We start from the raw sequence: 17,615 nt of genomic DNA, 5'->3' as shown, positions 1-17,615 counted from the left end.
AGATCTTGATTCTGTTTCTGCTGCCTCTCTGTGACAGAGCCACTAAGGATCCACCAAGAGTTACGCTTTCTCTTCCACAATATAGAAATGCTGCTGGAAAATGGGTTGTCCAGCAAAGGATTACATTTCCCATTCCCTGCCCCTCCCCCGCCCTGTGCCCCCACCCCTTGCAAGTGGATGTGAGCTGTGTATGATCAGTTCTGGCCAATGGTTCTAGCTAATTTCCCCAAGCACATTACTTTCAGGGCAATGGTTTAAGAAATGGGATTGCCTTCTCCAAATCTTATTTTTTTTCCCTTGTTGTCTATAGGCTGGATAGAAATGATGCAGAGAATCTAAGGAATGACAAAGCCACAAATGTAAATGCCTGAGTCTCTGAAGCATCCCATGAGAAAAAGCCTCCCACAAGGCACCAAAGGAATTGGACTGTTACAGAAATAAATTTCTATTGTGCTAAGTCACTGAAATAAATTATTTGTTACAGCAACTAGTGTTATCCTAATACAACACTCTAAAGGACCAGAGACAGAGAGGTATGGTAGTTTTGCTGTAAGCATCCCAAGCAGGTTCTCTGAAAATATTTTTGCCACATAACTCACTGACCATAAGGGGGTCTATTAGTTGACCCCTTAAAAGAGAAAATAATGAAAAATAAAAGAGGGTACATTCAAAATAGACATCATGAAACATGACTTTTTTGTGTAGATTCATGGCAACACCATACAAGGCACTGAATTTCTTTTTGTAAATTATAACTAAGCAGTCATCTCCTAAGTCTTTCACTAATTCATAGTATTATACTTTTTTTTGTATTTTTAGTGATTAAACTTACTGGATATATGAGATCAAAGAATGTAAATCCAAGTTGCATACTATGTACTAGAAAATGATAACACATCAGTTTGCAAAAAGTTGGCTTCCTATTTCATCAATGGGGAAATGAAACTAAATGGACAACTACTTTAATGCATTAAATAAAGTCAGCTGGTTGATTCATCGATTCATCATTGGAGAAATGAAATTAAACTGTCAATCAGTTAGTTCTTCTATGATAATCATGTGGGGAAAAAAGTGCTTACAATAGAACTGCCTAGAACTGGATCCCACCTGTTGCCTGTCTGATCCTCAGAGACTCCACAGCTATACCCTCAGGCCCTCTTACCAATTGGTCCATTAATTATACACATGGAGATGAACAGAGGACTGATGTCTAGGCTAAAAGATTCTTTCACATCTGCTTATGGTGAATACCTGCTCATCCTTCAAGGCCCATGTCTAGTATCTCTTCCTACAGGAAACCTCCTCCAATTTCTTTGCCCAAATCAAGTCCTCGCTCTCACTGTTTCACCCCAAGTTCCTTAGAATAATGTCCCCCTAGGCCCACCCCAGGCCTGATCACAAGTCTTATGGTGAAGGCAGAGCTTAGGGTCGAGTCACCTCCAGAGCCCAGACATGTGGTGGGATGCAGTGGTGCCCCACAAATATTTATTCAATAAATAAAGGAACAACTTGAGGATAATTCAAAGACAACCTGGACATCTTTTCCACCCCAGGGTCAGGTTTTCAGAACAATCTATTCAATTACAGCTGGGAAAACATCACTTATTCATCAGTAGGCACTTCAAACTCAAGTTCAAGGCTGCCATCACTGCCACTCAAACTCACTCCTCCAGCATCTCCAACGCCACTCAGCAACTAGGATGATTCTCAATAGTCCCCATTCTTCATAATCAAGTCCTGTAGCAGGGTGGTCCCCAGGGAAAGGGGCGTTTCCAGGTTCCATGCCCCACCCAAGGAAGGGTGGAGCTGAGTAAGAAAAGAAGTGAGGGCCTCCTCCGTGGTGTGGCGCAGCGGTTGAGCGCCTCCTCGATGGCACAGCGGTTGAGCGCTGGGTTGCAAAGCTGCCCGCAGCCTCTGCAGCGCCGGTTTGATCCCCGGCTGCTCCCCAGCCACAGGAGGAGGGTCCCACATGGCGCACAGACCTCGCCTGCCGCCCACTGCTCCCCTCAGCAGTGTGCTTCGGTCCTTCTGCCCGCTCTGGCTCTGGTGAATTCTCTCGCCCTCCCGCGCTTCTGACTGTACCCAGTGCTTGTATAAATAAATAAATAAATCTTTAAAAAAAAAAAGAAGTGAGAGACACTGAGAGGGAGATCAGGAAGGAGAGCTGAGGGAGGCACATGGAGCAGAGAGAGACATGAAGAAGCTGTGCTTGCTTCTCAGCCTTGGACTTGTCCAGGGACTTGGGGGACTTGGAAAGAGACACTTAAAACAGACATGGGTGAGAGACTTGTGGGGAGACTCTCAATGGCAGCCTTTATCTTGATTTTAATTTTGCTATTTTCCTTCCAGACTTGCCTGGCCCCTTCTGCCTTCTCTCTGGGGGTCCCCACCAAAAGGTGCCTTAGACTTGTGGCAAGCCCTTGAGGCTCCGATGTTCTGCTTTGGGCCAACCCTGTTTGGCTGAAGACTTAACCACGAGGGTAACTTGAGGAAACTATTTTTACTATATTCTTTTGCTTCTCTTTATTGCACACTAATTGTGTTAAAGTTGTTTTCTATTGAAGGTCTTATGCACTAGAGTATGTTTTGTCTTTATGTGGTGGATGGCAGAAACTAGAGCAGGAGGGTTTTGGGGCTCTGGGGTGCCCCTCACCCTGCCCTATAATAGTCAGAGGAAGTTTTTGGAGTATGTTCTATAAGCCAAGAGTATTTCTAAGTGTTTTGCAAGTATCAATCCAGTTAATCCTCTGCTTTTGGCCAGTTTATAGGATCTTTGTGTTCTATATCCAAAATAGCTCTCAAATCCAAGCCCTTCTCACCATCGTCATGGTCAATCCTAGAACAGCCACCACCATCTTTGTGACTATACTTTTCTGCACTTGCCATCTAGAAGCAGATCTATTTCCCCATCTTTTGTACCTGGGCTAGTCTTCTGACTTGTACTGGCCAAAGGAACACAGCGGAAGGGACAGTGAATGTTGTCTGGAGCCCAAGCATCCAAAGGCATCCCAACCTCTGTCTTGGTTTCTTGGGAAACTGCTGCCAATTTAAAGAGGTCAGGTTAACCTGCTAGAAGAGGATGGAGCAGAGACAAACAGGCTGACCAACATTGGCAAGAGACAATACCTGGGCAGCCCCTTTGGGTGGGCATGGCACCTCCATCAGCCCCATCCAGTGGCCCTGCATATTTCACTTACTTTGTTATTGTCTGTCTATCTCCCCCTCACCTCCCAACACATTAGGATGAGACACAGGACAAGCTAGGAATTATACAGTTTTAGGGACAGTGCAGGAGGGGACCTCTGAAGAATTTAGGGAGGCTTCAGAGATAAGGACAACCAAGGAAAAGTAACCAATTCCACTAGGAAAAACAAACATCCCAGGACCAAGGACAACATTGTTAATGCTAGTCCCGGTTTCCTTCAGGTGGTAAAGGGAGACAGAGATTAGAGAACTAGAGAGTGGTTTAATTTACGGACAACTTAGAAGGACAGCTGTTTAACTTCAATGCAGGGATGTCCATCCAGAGGACTGGGCCATAAAAATAAAGATACAACAAATGGGAAAAAAAAAACTGTAAGATAAAAAATGTAAAGATCCCCCACTCAGTAACAAATTAAGTGAGACAGCCGAAAACTAACCAATCACAAAGAGACTGGTGGAGTTTTAGAATAATGAGGAAAAAAAGGTATATATTCCCTGAGACACGACTCCACTTTGGCTTCCTTGCCCCTCCCAGGCCTGGTTTCCTGGCCTGGGAGTCCCACTTTATTTCTGTTCTTTTTCTCCTCAATAAACTTTCTTTCTCTAAACAAACCTGCCTCTTCTCGCTTGCTTGCCTGAGCGTCTGCGAAGTTCCTGCTGCGGCTTCGTGAGACACCAACCCGTGGGGGGTCTAGCGGCTGGGGCTCAGCGCTGCCCCTGCAGCCTGGGATCCGTTCCTGGCTGGGAGACTAGGCCTGACAATTCCGGTATCAAGGACACCAGCTCTACCAGGGCAGAACTCCATATATTTTGTTTGTTGCACATAGTAGGTGCTCAATAAAAGTTGGTGGCTTGATTAATTCACTAACCACTATTTGACAGATGGGACAACTTGAGACTCAGAGTGGGGGCGTCACCTGCTCCCAGCCACACAGGAACGGGGTGCCAGATGCCAGGCCATAACCACTGCACCACCCCATCCATCTCTTTGAACCACACTAGGCTGCCTCCTTCATTGTACCACATAGTAGGCGACATAACAAGGGCCCAACAGGAGATGGGAACCACAAGCACGACTCTCTAGCCCAGCAGCCTTTGCAGAGTCATGGGGTGACTCCAGACAGCTTGCAGGTCAGCACGGACAGCAGAACAGATGGCACGGTGGTCGGCCCAAGGAAGTTCCTTCCTGACCTCAAGGAGATCAGCTGAGCCTTGCGATGGCTTCTCCCCAGTCACGTGAGACCTCAAAGGGGGAAAGAGGGTATGACTCATCAGGCCTCTGGGCTGGTGGGGAGGCCAGCTAGAGCATGGGGCTCCCTCAGACAGTAGAAGTGACTGAGGTTAGACCACCAGAAGGACTTCCCGGTACCTCGAACCTGGGTGAAGGTGACAAAAAGCGGGAGGGCCCTTTAATAAATGTGGGTGGGGTGTGTGAGAACATTTCCTCCCAGGTAGGGGGCAACCCCCAGCTCCCCTCCTCTTTCCACCAAAACATCAGAGTTGAGCTGGCACCTTGCCTTCATGCAAATCAGCACCCAGATACTTCCCTTTTGCCTGCGGGTCCTCACCAGCACAGCCTGCCCAAGATGAAGAAAGAGTGGGAAAGGTTGCAAATTCAGCACCCTCCTTCAGGGAATCAGGGTGCAGGGTCAGAGGCCCCTTTTGGTGGCTGGGACAGGAGATCAGGGGACTCAGAGCAGAGCACAACCACAGCACAACCCCCACCCCCACCCTAGCCCCAGGGAGTCTGCCGGAAACAGGAAATGCCTGTTACCAGTGCTTGTCGGGGAGACAGAGAGAGGGAGGGCTTCTGCTTTCATTTGAACAGCCCCTTACTCTAGGTGTGCACGACTCAACCTTGCAGACCAGAGAGCGCACTCACCATGCACCCTTTTTGAAGCCTGGAAGCAGAATACTGAGCCTAAATTCCTCACCCTGGTTTTCAAAACCCTCCTTGTGCCATCCTCTCTTTCTTCTCTCTCCTCACCAACTCCTCCAGCACATACTCCACATCTCAGGGCCAGTTGAGGGGGCTCACACAGACGGTTCATCTCCCAGCCCAGCTGCTGCAAGCTAAGGGACCTTGGATTGGTCACGCCACCATCTAGTGTCTCAGCTTCTCCATCTTCACTTTGGGGAAGTTTAATTTCCATTCTAGTACCAAACCCACCAGGCAGAGTTGTACATTTGTCCAGCAAGCACATTTTGAGTGCCTACTGCACACCAAGCCCTGGAACCTGGTGGTGGCAACACAGAGAGAACCCTGCTCCCTTCTCCCCACCCACCCCCCGCCCAGAGCTTACAGCCCAGCAGGGAGATAAACACGAAACACATAACAAATAAAACTCCAATAATTGGCCAATTACAACTGTGGTGAGCGTTCTAGAAAACAGAGTGTGGGATCTGGGTAAATGGAAAAGGGTTGTGACAAAATCAGGAACCAAGAGATAGTGAAGCAAAGAGAAACATCCCCAGCAACTCTCGTTTGCTGTCAAAAGGGGATGTCGGATGGTGCAACCACTTTGGAATACGGCTTGGCAGTTTCTGAAAAAGTTAAATATACACCATAGAATCTATTCAATCCCCAGGTGTTCAGCCAAGAGAAATGAAAGCAAATGGTCATGTGGACAGATGCACACAGAGGTTAACAGCAGCTTTATCTGTAACAGCCCAAACCGAAAACAACCCAAATGTCCATCAACGGGGTGCATAACCAAACTAGCATGCACATACAATGGCATACTACTCAACTGTAATCAGGAATGGGGCTGATACATGTAACAATATGAGGAATCAAAAAAAGAATTATGCCGAATGAAAGAACCAGATGGGGGAGGAAAAAAAGGGGTACATCTCATTTATAGCAAACGCCAGGCAATGCAAATGGAGCTGTAGTGAGCTTGCAATGCAAATGAAGCTGTAGTGACTGAAAGAAGGTAGGTGGTTGCCCAGGGGCAGGAGCTGAGGACTGAGAGGGTTAGGACAGCAGAATTACCAAAGGGTAGGAAGAAATATTTGGGGGGGGTGACAAATATATTTCCTCTCCTGATTCAGGGCAGGCTTCACACACCTGTCAAAGCTTACCAAATCCTGTATCTTTAACTATGTCATTTTTTGAATGGTGATATAGCTGGGGGCAGCCGGGGAGGGGGGGGGGACAGGTTAAGCCACAGTGGTACTAGTTAACCTTACTGTGTCTTTCCTATAAAAACTAGGACAGGGAGTGGGAAGGTGAAAAAGAAGGAAATAATGTAAGCCACCATTGGTCAACACTACAAAACACTCCTCTCACATTTTTGTTCCTACTCTTGATAAAACGTACTGAAGAAGGGCAAATGTGTGCTCTTCCTGTCCACATAAATTGTACTTAATGGAGGGAGGGTGTTCTAAGCAGAAGGAACAGCCAATGAGGAGACGCTACTCCTTCAACTACCCCTTTATCGATTCAATAAATATTTATTGAGCATCTGCTATATTCCAGTTGCTGGGTATACAACTGTGAACTCTCCCTGACCTAGAGAGGCTGACATTCTAGGAGACAAACAACAAATGTGTTGTGTGGATATGAACATAGATTATCAGAAGGTGGTAAGTTTTAAGGGGGACAGGTAGGTAGGAAAAGGACATGGGTTATGCCCAGATGGGGTGTAGTTTTAAATATGGATGCCTGAGAAGCCTGGTTGAGAGAATGCAATTTGAATAAGGGATTGAAGAAGATGAGGGACTGATCCAGATGGGCATCTGGGGGGAAAGCATTCCAGGCAGAGGGAACAGCCTGGCCCTGCCTGGGGCATTTGAGTAGGGAGTTCAAGGCCAAGTGGCTGGAGCAGAAAGAGAAAGGGCTGTGGAGGGAGTGAAGGCAGAGTGGTATGAGGTGCCAATTTAACAGAATCAGCATCCTGTCATCAAAATGGGGGAGCTGTTCTCACTCAAGTGTCCCACGGTCCTGCCACATCCTCTGAGCCCCTGAGAGACCAGCATAAATGACAGATGCCTTTTGAAGCATTTTTCCCAGCTCCTCCTGCCCCATACACAATCGCAGATTGCATCTCTTGGGGTGCTCAGATGCTGCACCCATCCGGGGGTCATTATGAGTCCCCCAGGATACATAGGCACAAACAGCCACCCCAAAGTGGAGTTATAGAAACTCACAAAGGGGTTGCACGTGTTTGGCCGGTACTAGAGGTGACTAGAGGAAACCCAGGGACATAATCTCAGTTTCCAGATCTCTGAGGGTCTGTCTGAGGAAGGCTGATTAGCTGTGTGCTGGTGGCCTATGATGATCGGAGTCCCAGGGAAGGCGATCTGGGCTTGATCTAAGCGTGGGCTAACCTCCAAAACCACAGGACCCTCAGAGCTAAGGAAAACCTTGTGAAGAATATAAAACCATTGCACATCATCAATTCTCAGACAAATAGCTGTGACAGCAGTTCCTGTTAATTGAGATAACACACTGAGTTCAAAGAAGAAGTCATCTGTTTCACTTCTACGAGGGTCTGTAGTCTCCTTGCTCTCGGATTCATCCCATACCGGCTCTTCCTTTGCTTTGCTCTATATTGGAGAGAACTGAACTTCCCAGACTCCTTTGCAACTTGGCACAGGCAGATTCAGCCAATGGGAGGCCCAGACATGAGATCAGAGGGCAGGAAGAGGAGAGAAACCAAGGTATTTCCCCTGTTCTTGCTCTGCCTCTCCAGCAATAACTATATCTCCTCTGTGCTCTCAGCTCCCTGAAAATAGCATTAGCCCAGGGGTCTTGCTCCCACTAAATGGCCCTTGGCCACTAGGTCCTCGTCATAGTACCTCCTCCTTGTCTCTCCACTCCAGACAATACCCTAGTATCCCCCATTGTCTTCTCAGCAACTTCATCATCCATTAGCCAATTCCCTGAGTTAAATTCTCTCTGAAAGACCTACAGTGATTTCTGCTTTCTGGCTGGAATCTTGACCTGCAGAAACAGGAATCTGAACCCAAGATTACCTCCTTAACCACTTCAAAGATTCATATGTCCCCTTGCCCCCCAAAAAAGGAGGCAACATTCATATAGTGTTTACGATCACAGGTTCATAAGCTGGGGTTCAAACCCCAGCAGGGCTAACTGTTCACTACGTAACCTTAGGCAATTTAAACTGTCTGAGTTTCCACCACTGTGATTTCCAAAGATGGCCACCAAAGGCCGCCCACCCTGCATGCGCTTCTGCTGTGTGACTTGTCACAGCCCATTAAGCAGTAGGACTGAGTCCCTGGAATCTGGGTATCTTCGTGACTTGCATGTCACTAAGAATGCAGCGAAATGACACCACATGGTCTGAGTAGATCCACCCCTTGGTCTCTTAAGGAAATCTTGTTCTCTCACCACACTTCTCAAAAACCAGTGGACTGACTGCGAAAAAGCCCAAGTGACACCTTGAGGCTCCGTGTCAGAGCCCCAGTCCACAGTCCCCACTGGGTGCACTGCCAGGCGAGTGAAAAGTCCTCTAGATGATTCCAGCCCCCGCAAAGCCAAGGCTTCTTATCACAGCGCTGACAAACCATCCTCACCGCACCCCAGCTGCTCTTGACTCACAGAATCGACAAGAGCTATAAAATAGCCACCTTACATCGCTAGGTTTGGGGTGGTTTTACAGTAACAGATCACTAAGACATAAAGTACATTCCCCACTTGTGAAAATCAAATGGGTTGTAAGGCATAAAGTACTCAGAACAAGACTGGCACATAGTAAGTGCTCAGTAAATGGGGCCCAACTCTTGTTCTCTATGATACTTTCTGAATCTGAAATGGAGGGTCCACTTCTTAAAGCTCCTTTCAAAGCAGCGACACATCGATGCGGATACATTTTCCTCTTTTGGCCTCTTCACATTACTTGCTTCTGGCTGTCTCTCTGTCAGGCAGTGAAGTCTCTTTTTCTTACTTTTTTGCTGCGGCGGCGGCTGCTGCTCCTGCTGCTGCTGCTTCCTCTTCTTGCCAGCCTCTCTATGCTGCTGCATTCTAGGGTTCAACCCTCAGACCCCCTTTCTTCTCCCTCCTCCCTCCTAAAATTAGCTTATCTACTGCATGGATGCATTTCCCAAGGGTTGACGGGTAATGCATGCGGCCCTTCGTGCTTCACGGCTTATTACTCAAGAGCCCACGAAGGTAGGGACTCTGGTTGCCTTGACTTGAAAGATGGGGAAACTGAGTCACACAGCGGTTCAGTAACTTGCCCAAGATCCTACAGCCAGGATTAGAATTCAGACAGACCCCCACGCAGCCGGAGCCCAGGCCCCTCAAACAGGGTCTCTTTGCTTTGGTTCCACTGATGTTAGGATGGCTCTTCAGAGCATAAGACATTTAGAGAAAACCTGGTCTCCACCCACAAGCTGCCAATAGCACACCACTCTCTCTAGCAGTATTGACTAAAACCAGACCAGGCATTGCCAAATGTCCTCCCACCCCGGTGAAGAACTGCTATGCTAACCATTATGCTGTGCTGCCTTCTGTCTCTGGTTTTACACAGCCCAATCCGAGCTCCCCAAAACCTGTTCCTCCCCACAACCTTCCCATCTTAGCAAATAACACCCCCACCCACACAGGCCACTAAACTACAAACCTAGACACGACCTTTCTGCTTTTCATTCACCTCGCACCTCCCCAACTGTCTGCAAGCCTGGTCAGTTCAACCACCAAAACTTGAGCTGGATCTGCTTTTCCTGGTCTAAGTCCAGGCCTCTACCACTTCTCGCTGGGCCTCCACCAACGCCCCCCTCTCAGGAGGCCTCGCTGCTACCTCGGTTGCCCTTATAGACCAGTGTCCACATAGCAGCCAGGAGGATGACTTCAAGTCACCTATCTGCTTCAACCCTCCAAAGACTTCCCACCACATTTAAATTGTATGTCCCCACAGGCGCTCAAGTGAAATGCTTTCCTCCCAAGTCTCATTTGCCACCACGCTCCCTTTGCTCACTCACCTCCCTCCAACAGAGCCGTCCTCCACAGCCTCCCACCACAGGGCCTTCGCACAGCCTTTGCTCTCCCTGTGCATTCTTCCCTGAGTAACTCCTCATCCTTTGACTGTTTTCCTTGACCACCCTCCAGAAAACATATCCCTTTTTTTTCCTCCATCTTGACCTCTGGTTTAATTCGTCTGCAGCATTTATTATAATGTTCTGGCAAGTAGCCTGCTTGCTGTCTGTAATGGGTTGAGTGGTAGCCTCCACAAAAGATATATTCACATCAAATCCCTGGAAACTGTGAATGTGATGTTATTCAAAAAAGGGACTTTGCAAGATGTAAGTTAAGGATCGTGAAATGAGATCCTCCTGTGTGACCTGGACTGGCCCAAAGTCCAGTGACAAGTTTCCCTGTAAGAGTCCCGCGGAGGAGCCATGCGGGCAGGAAATAGCCAAGGGAAGGTGGAGGGACGCAGTGACCACCAGGGATGCCTGGAGCTGCCAGAAGCTGAAAGAGGCAAAACCTTGATTCTCCCCTAAAGCCTCCAGATCAAGCACTGCCCTCCCCATACCTTCATTTCCCAACTCAGCCTGGAGACTATGCTGCATCTTATTTCTCTTGTTTTAAGCCACCCAGTTTGTGTTACTTTGTTACAGCAGTCACAGGAGAAATACTTTGCCTTCCCTTCCCCACCTACACACACACACACACACACACACACACACACATACACACACACACACACACACACGGTCATGAATTCAGGAGAGTGGACAATAACTGTTGTCTTCTTTCCCATAACTCCAGCAGTCCGCGGGTGCCTGTTGCTGATCATTAGAAATGATTTTTCTATGGCTGAGAAACTCTCAAACTCTTCCTCACTGTCCCTAGCGAGGGCTCATTTTTCCTTGAGTGCAGTGAAACGACCCTACACGGTCTAAGTAGATCCCAAGACAGGAAGCTCACTCCTTCCTAAAAAGTGGTTCTCTCGGGCAATGTCCCCACCCCAGGGGACATTTGGCAATGTCTGGGGACATTTTGTTGTCGCAACTCTGGGGGAAGAGGGCTAGTGGCACTGGGTGAGTAGAGGTCAGGGATGCAACCTAATATCCTACTTTGCACGCCCCCAGACAGAATGATGTGGCCCCAGATGGCAAGAGATGACCTCTGTCCAGCCTTCTAGCAACAGTCCCTCAGTTTCCCCTGTAGAACCCTCCTCCCTTCCCCCACCTGCCCCACCTCAATAAACTTCACTCCCAACATGAGAAAGGGCATGTGATCTACATCTGGCCATGTGATCTACACCTGGCCAATCCAGCATCCTCTTCTCCAGGCAGTAATTGTTTCAGGATTGACATGTGATCCCTGCAAAAATGCATGTCCAACAAAGATAGATTCTGGGTTGAGAGGCCATTAAATTTTCCATTGGACACAGCATTGTGGGAATATAAAAACTGGAACAGCGGGGCACCTTTGTCTGCCTCCATTAGGAGAAAAGATAACTAAGCATGGAGGGAAACAGCCAGAAGAAAGCAGAGTTGAAAAATGAGGTAAGGGCCCTAAAATATTGTCTGGATCGAGCAGGACCCAAAGGCATGTTATCCTATGTTTTTCAGTTATGGGAGCTAACAAATATTATTTTTGACTAAGCCAGTTTCAGTTGGGTTTTCTGTCACTCTTGGTTGAAACTTCTACACACTTAGTTCAGAATTTCCTCAACTGAAATGTTCAGTTCTCCAACTAAACATCCCTTATTTCTTATACTGTTCCCCATGGGACCTCACTCCCAAGTTTCTCCTAAAACTCAGATCTCAGTACAGCCTCCCCGATAACAAAGAGGGACAAGTCCATCTCTGCAATGTGATGAGATCTTTAGAACTCCAGCCATGCTCACCAAAAACACCCTTGGGTCCTTCTCACATCCTGGTAGGACTCATGTCAGTGAGGAAGACAAAAACTTCTTTTGCTTCCTCAAATATGCCTCCAACCTCACATACTCCCTAGGCTTGTCACCTCCTCCAGGAAGCCTACACTGATTGCTTGTCCCTACTCTCGGCTCCCACAATGCCCTGGGCTCTACCCACCCATTGTTGAATGTTCTTCTGTCATAACTGCCTATTTCCTCATTTCTTTCCATGAGTTGTATGAGGATCTATGTCTCATTCATCATGAAATTCTCCATCACCCAAATGCAGAGCCTCACACTAAAAAATGTCTACAAGTGGATGCTACTATCACTATCATCATCACCATCACTTCTCCATTTGATAAATGAGAAAATCAAAGGTGAGAAAGACTACATACTTGGCCAAAGTCACATAATTAGAAACTAGCATAGAAAAGGTTAATACCAGGCAAGCCATGACCCACCACCAACCAAGCACCACGAACCAAAACTAAGTAAGCAATCATACACCTTGTAAGTCAGGGATCAATTAGCAAACTCTCCCTGTTACAGCAGCTATTACATACGGGGACTTACATCATATCCTATAAACAACTTGGACCAAGTTAACAAAAAGAAAGATTTCCAATAATTTATATCACTTACTATGTGTCAATCATCAAGATAGTAATTTAACTTACCTTAACACATTTGATCTTGTTTAATTCACATACAATCCTGACATAATGATACTGTCTACATTCCCATTTTATAGGTAAAATCGCCAGAGATGAAATAGCTCAAGAAATTTATTTTTCTCCAAGATCACAAAACTAATGCCTGACTTGAAATTCAAACCAGCCTAATATATAAAGAGTGTTTAAAAATCAATAACAAAAAAAAGGTCAATTGCCCTTGAAAGAAAAAAATAATGGGCAAATGATATGAACAAATATTATTTCACACAGAGAAAATATAAATAACTCTCAAAAACAGAAAAAGAGCTCAATCTCACTTATAATAAGAGAGATGTAAATTGATCCACAATGAATTCCATTTATTTCCCATCAGGTTGGAAAAACTCCAAAAACTTTACAACAAAACAGTCTGTTGGCAAGATGATGGAGAACAAGCACTCTCATCTATTGCTAGTGGTAAAAAATTGGAATAATTAATATGTGAACAATCCTATAGGGAGAACAACTTGGCATTATCTATCAAAAACACAGGCTCATATGTTTTGAGCAAGCAAACCCCTCTCAGAATTTATCCATGGATATAATTGCTCAAGTTTATGGCAGCATTAATAATATTTATATGTTGCCAGGTACTTTTGTAAGTTCTTTAGAGTAACTTGTTTGTCCAGCACTTGCTTTCAGATAGGGATTTTTTAATTCCCATTTTACAGATGAGAAAATTGAAGCACAGAGATGTTAATGACATGCCCAACATCACACAGTGAGAAGCTGAAAAATGATTAATGGACAAAATTACTGATTACAGCATGCTTATCTGGTGCAATCAATAGAGGGGATGGTAACAAATGATGGCCCACTCCTGCCATGGATTATGGGTGGTTGAGAGTATTTAAGAGTAAGGACCTTGGGACCAGGATGCCCAGGTTTAATCCCCTGACTCTGCTACTTTCCAGTTGGGTGCTCTGGGACAAGTTACTTAACTTCTCTGTGCCTCAGTTTCCCCATACCTAAAAAGAGGATAAAGCTACAATCTACCTCAGAGGTTATTATGGAGGTTAAACAAGTCACTGTATAGAAAATGTTTAGACCAAGGATTAGAAAAATTTTTCTACAAAGGACTGAAGGACAGTCTCTGTGGCAGCTCTTCAGCCCAGTAGAAGTAGCTGAAAGGCAGCCAAGGGCTATACATAAATGAATGGGTGTGACCATGTACCAATAAAACTTTATTTATTAAAACACACTGTGGTCCAGATTCGACTCTGCAGTTTGTAATTTGCTGGTCCCTAGCACGATAGTAGTTTGTTTAACAAGTAGAGTGTCACATAGCCATTTCTTTACAAGAATGAGCACAATCTCTGTATTGATCTGGAAAGATTCCTGAGACAATGATTAAAGCAGAATATAAAATACTGGTTGGCGTGTGCCATCTTCCCCATTAGGGGACAAGTGTAACAAATAAGAACCTAAATTCCCATTTGCTTACGCTTGCTTAAAGAAATTCTGGAAGGATATACAGTCAACGTTTTTTAAAAAAGGCATTACTTAGGAGAGAAGGTAGAAACTGGACATTTGAGGGACAGGACTAGACGTTCAATATTTTCTATGCACCTTTTTATGTGTTTTCATATTTGAACCACACAAATATATTATTTAACCAAAAGGTTAAACTATTTTAAGGATTTCACCAGGTTCTGTCCACTAGCACAACCTCAGCTCTGTTCATCGGGGCGATGATTCCCTGCTGTGTGGGCGCCGGGTGCTAAGCAGCATTGCTGGCCTCGCTCCTCCCTGTGTCTCCCAGGGACACTCAGAAATGTCTCCAGACATCGCCAAATGTCCTTGGGGGGCAAAATCAGTTCTGTTGAGAACTGCTACTCTAACGCACGCTCCAACCTGCTGTGTTACGGAGCCCAACCCCACTACCCCACATCCTTCCTTAAAACAAACAAAAAAAAAAACAGTTTTTCCCTTTAAAGAGACATTATAATGAGTTTATCTGTGTCTGACATCATACCAAGCAGTGGTGAAATATCCTAACAGTCCTCTCAAAAAAGGTGTGTTTTTTTTTATCCAGAATCACACATGGGGAAACTGAGGCTCAGGAAGCCAGAAAATGGTAGAAATGGGATTTGAACCCACATCCAGGTCCTCCAAAAGACCACTCCCACACACGGCACCCCGTCCTGACTTTGCTGCCCTGTCCCTTCCCTGCCACAACCAGCAGCACCAAGTACACTGGGGCTGGCGACCTTGGCATCATCTTGGCCCCAGCACCCCTCCCTATGCCACGTCTAATCAGCGCCCATGTCCTAGTGTATCTTTGCCACAATGACTGTCACATTCATCTCTTCCTCTCCACTCCCTTGGCTTTGAAGCTTCAACTTGCAACCTAGAATTTGGACTCCAGGTCAGCAGCAGAGGAGAGTTGGGGTGACTGTTTACCTAAAATGGTATTGTCCTCTCTGGGCCTCAGATCTCAGAAGATCCATCCAGTTTGGAGGGCCACTCAATCTGACCTCCCTCCTGACCCATTCCCACAGCCAGGCAACATACCACTCTGAGTGGTAGCCTATGTGGGCACGGCGATTCTCTGTGCAACCCTGAGGACGCAGGCCGGGGCCTGCCCCCTAAGGTGCTCCCAGACTTGAGAAGACAGGACCAGACACCCGCCAGCCAGCCCTGTGCTGTCAGGATTGGGGCAGAGAGAGAAAGGTTTGGGCGACAGGCCCAGGAAGAAAGGCGAGTGCAGGGGGCATTTGTGCTGGGTATTGCAGAGAGGGCCTGCAGGAGCTTTCTGCTTGTTCTGGCTTCGTGCACTCAGGGGTGTCAGGCCCGAGACCCGGCAGTGGTGTTCCCTGATCCTGAATCCCACGCCCAGCTCAGGCCTTTGCCCTGGCAATGCCCTGTGCCTGAAGAGTTTTCCCCAGGTTGGCATGGCTCATTCCCTCGCTTTCTCCAGGTCGTTCCTCAAATATCACCTTGTCGGTGATGCCTCCCAGACCCTCTTCAAATCCGCAGCCACCACACCCTGGCATCTCCTGTTCTGCTCTGTTTCTTCTGAGCATGCGTCACCTCCTGGCAATGGGTGCGTTTCCTTCTTTGCTCATTGCTGGTCTCCCCGCTAGATTGCAGGCTTCTCTGTGTGACTGATTCCGACGGTCTCGGTACCAAGAGCACGGTGGGCATGTCTTGTAGCCGGGGGTGGGTGAATGGGTGTGTGGACGGATGGATGGATGGATGGATGATTTGGAGAGGTGGGTGGGTGGACGGATGGACGCGTGGATGGGTGGAAGGAAGGAAGGACGGAAGGAAGGGAGAAGGACAGAAGGAGGGAGATAGACAGATAAATGGGTGGATGGGCGGGAGAGCGGGAGGGCAGGGGAAGGGGTGTTAATACGCTCTTCCCACCCTCTACCCTGGAACAACTGAGCAAAACCATAGGAACTACGAAGAAGAAATGAGAAAGACTGGGAAGCACCCTGATTCCAGCCTCCACGCCGTTGTTTACGCCGCCCCCACCAGGAGTGCCTGCCTCTCCTCTCCTCCTGTCCACACCCTTGGGCCGTCCCTGGCTCTGGCTTAAATCTGTTGTCAGACAGGAACAAGCAAACCTAGAGAGCTTGTTCTGTGGCCCCTTCCTCTGGCTTACTGTGGCCACCTTTCCGCTGCACGCACACATCCCCCCGTCACCTGGACAGGGGGCCAGGCTCTGAAGGGAGGGAGAACGGGTGGCACAGGAAATAGAGCTCTCCGATGGGCAGGATCAGGGAACACCACTGCCGGGTCTCGGGCCTGACACCCCTGAGTGCACGAAGCCAGAACAAGCAGAAAGCTCCTGCAGGCCCTCTCTGCAATACCCAGCACAAATGCCCCCTGCACTCGCCTTTCTTCCTGGGCCTGTCGCCCAAACCTTTCTCTCTCTGCCCCAATCCTGACAGCACAGGGCTGGCTGGCGGGTGTCTGGTCCTGTCTTCTCAAGTCTGGGAGCACCTTAGGGGGCAGGCCCTGGCCTGCGTCCTCAGGGTTGCACAGAGAATCAGGACATGTCCCTGGGGGCAACTTCCCTCTTAGACGTGATGCCCTCCCCCTTCACCAGAGAATCAGCTTGAGACCAGCTCCGCACACAGAGGTGGAAGTTCATCCTCGAGTCTCACCAGTTTCCCATTAGCTGCTATCGAAACCTTACTGGAAACCTTGACTTCCTGCAAGGCTGCTGTCTGACAGATCCTAAAGCTACTTCCCCCTGTCCTGGAGGCCAGAAGGAGACAGGCAAATATAGGCAAATTTTGGGGTGGCCAGTGGGGGGCTGGGCACAGGCGAGGGAGGGTGCTTCCAGGGATCCTCCTCTTTTGGGCGGCTCTGACGGGGCTAAGGAGGTTGGGCCACTACCTGGCCTACCCATGCCCCTATCTCCAGGAAGCACCCCCCAGAGACCCCACTCCCTGAGCTTCCCCTCCCCCATTTGCACGTGGCACCTCCAACCAGAAAGGAGACAATGCCCCAGCAGCGCCCTCATTCCTAGAGACACCCCCCTCTCAGCCCATGACCAGGCTTCCATCCCAGAGTGGAGCCTGAGGCCTGATGGCAGAGGTTCCCCCAGACCCCAGGGCAAGCAAGACATACCCAGCCCCCACAGAAGCATACACCACTTCCACCCAGCACCCAGGAGGCCACAGAGAACCAGAGAAGGTGCTAGAGAGAAAGGATCCAGTCATGTTACCTCCCCCACCCCAACTATATTCAAATAAGGATTTGAATATATTTCCTGGGCCTGGTGTCACAGTCAAATCTGCCTCTCCTTGGACTCCTTGCAGAAGTCCCTGCAGGGGAAGAGCAGCATTTCTGGGTTCCAAAAGCACAAGACCCAGGCTCAGGGGCTGGGGGTCCTGCCCCAGCA

At 47.9% G+C, this 17,615-nt stretch overlaps 1 protein-coding gene across 1 annotated transcript in view; it reads right to left on the bottom strand.

Annotated features, from left to right (window-relative positions):
* The window catches only part of VAV1 (vav guanine nucleotide exchange factor 1), a 52,725-nt gene that overhangs the window by 34,276 nt on the left and 834 nt on the right, over positions 1-17,615 (bottom strand). The window lies entirely within an intron of this gene.

The sequence above is a fragment of the Talpa occidentalis genome, unplaced genomic scaffold (genome assembly GCF_014898055.3).
Source record: "Talpa occidentalis isolate TD23 unplaced genomic scaffold, MPIMG_talOcc4v2.1 talOcc4.12, whole genome shotgun sequence".
Taxonomy (NCBI): domain Eukaryota; kingdom Metazoa; phylum Chordata; class Mammalia; order Eulipotyphla; family Talpidae; genus Talpa; species Talpa occidentalis.
This window is presented reverse-complemented; position numbering and strand designations above follow the sequence as displayed.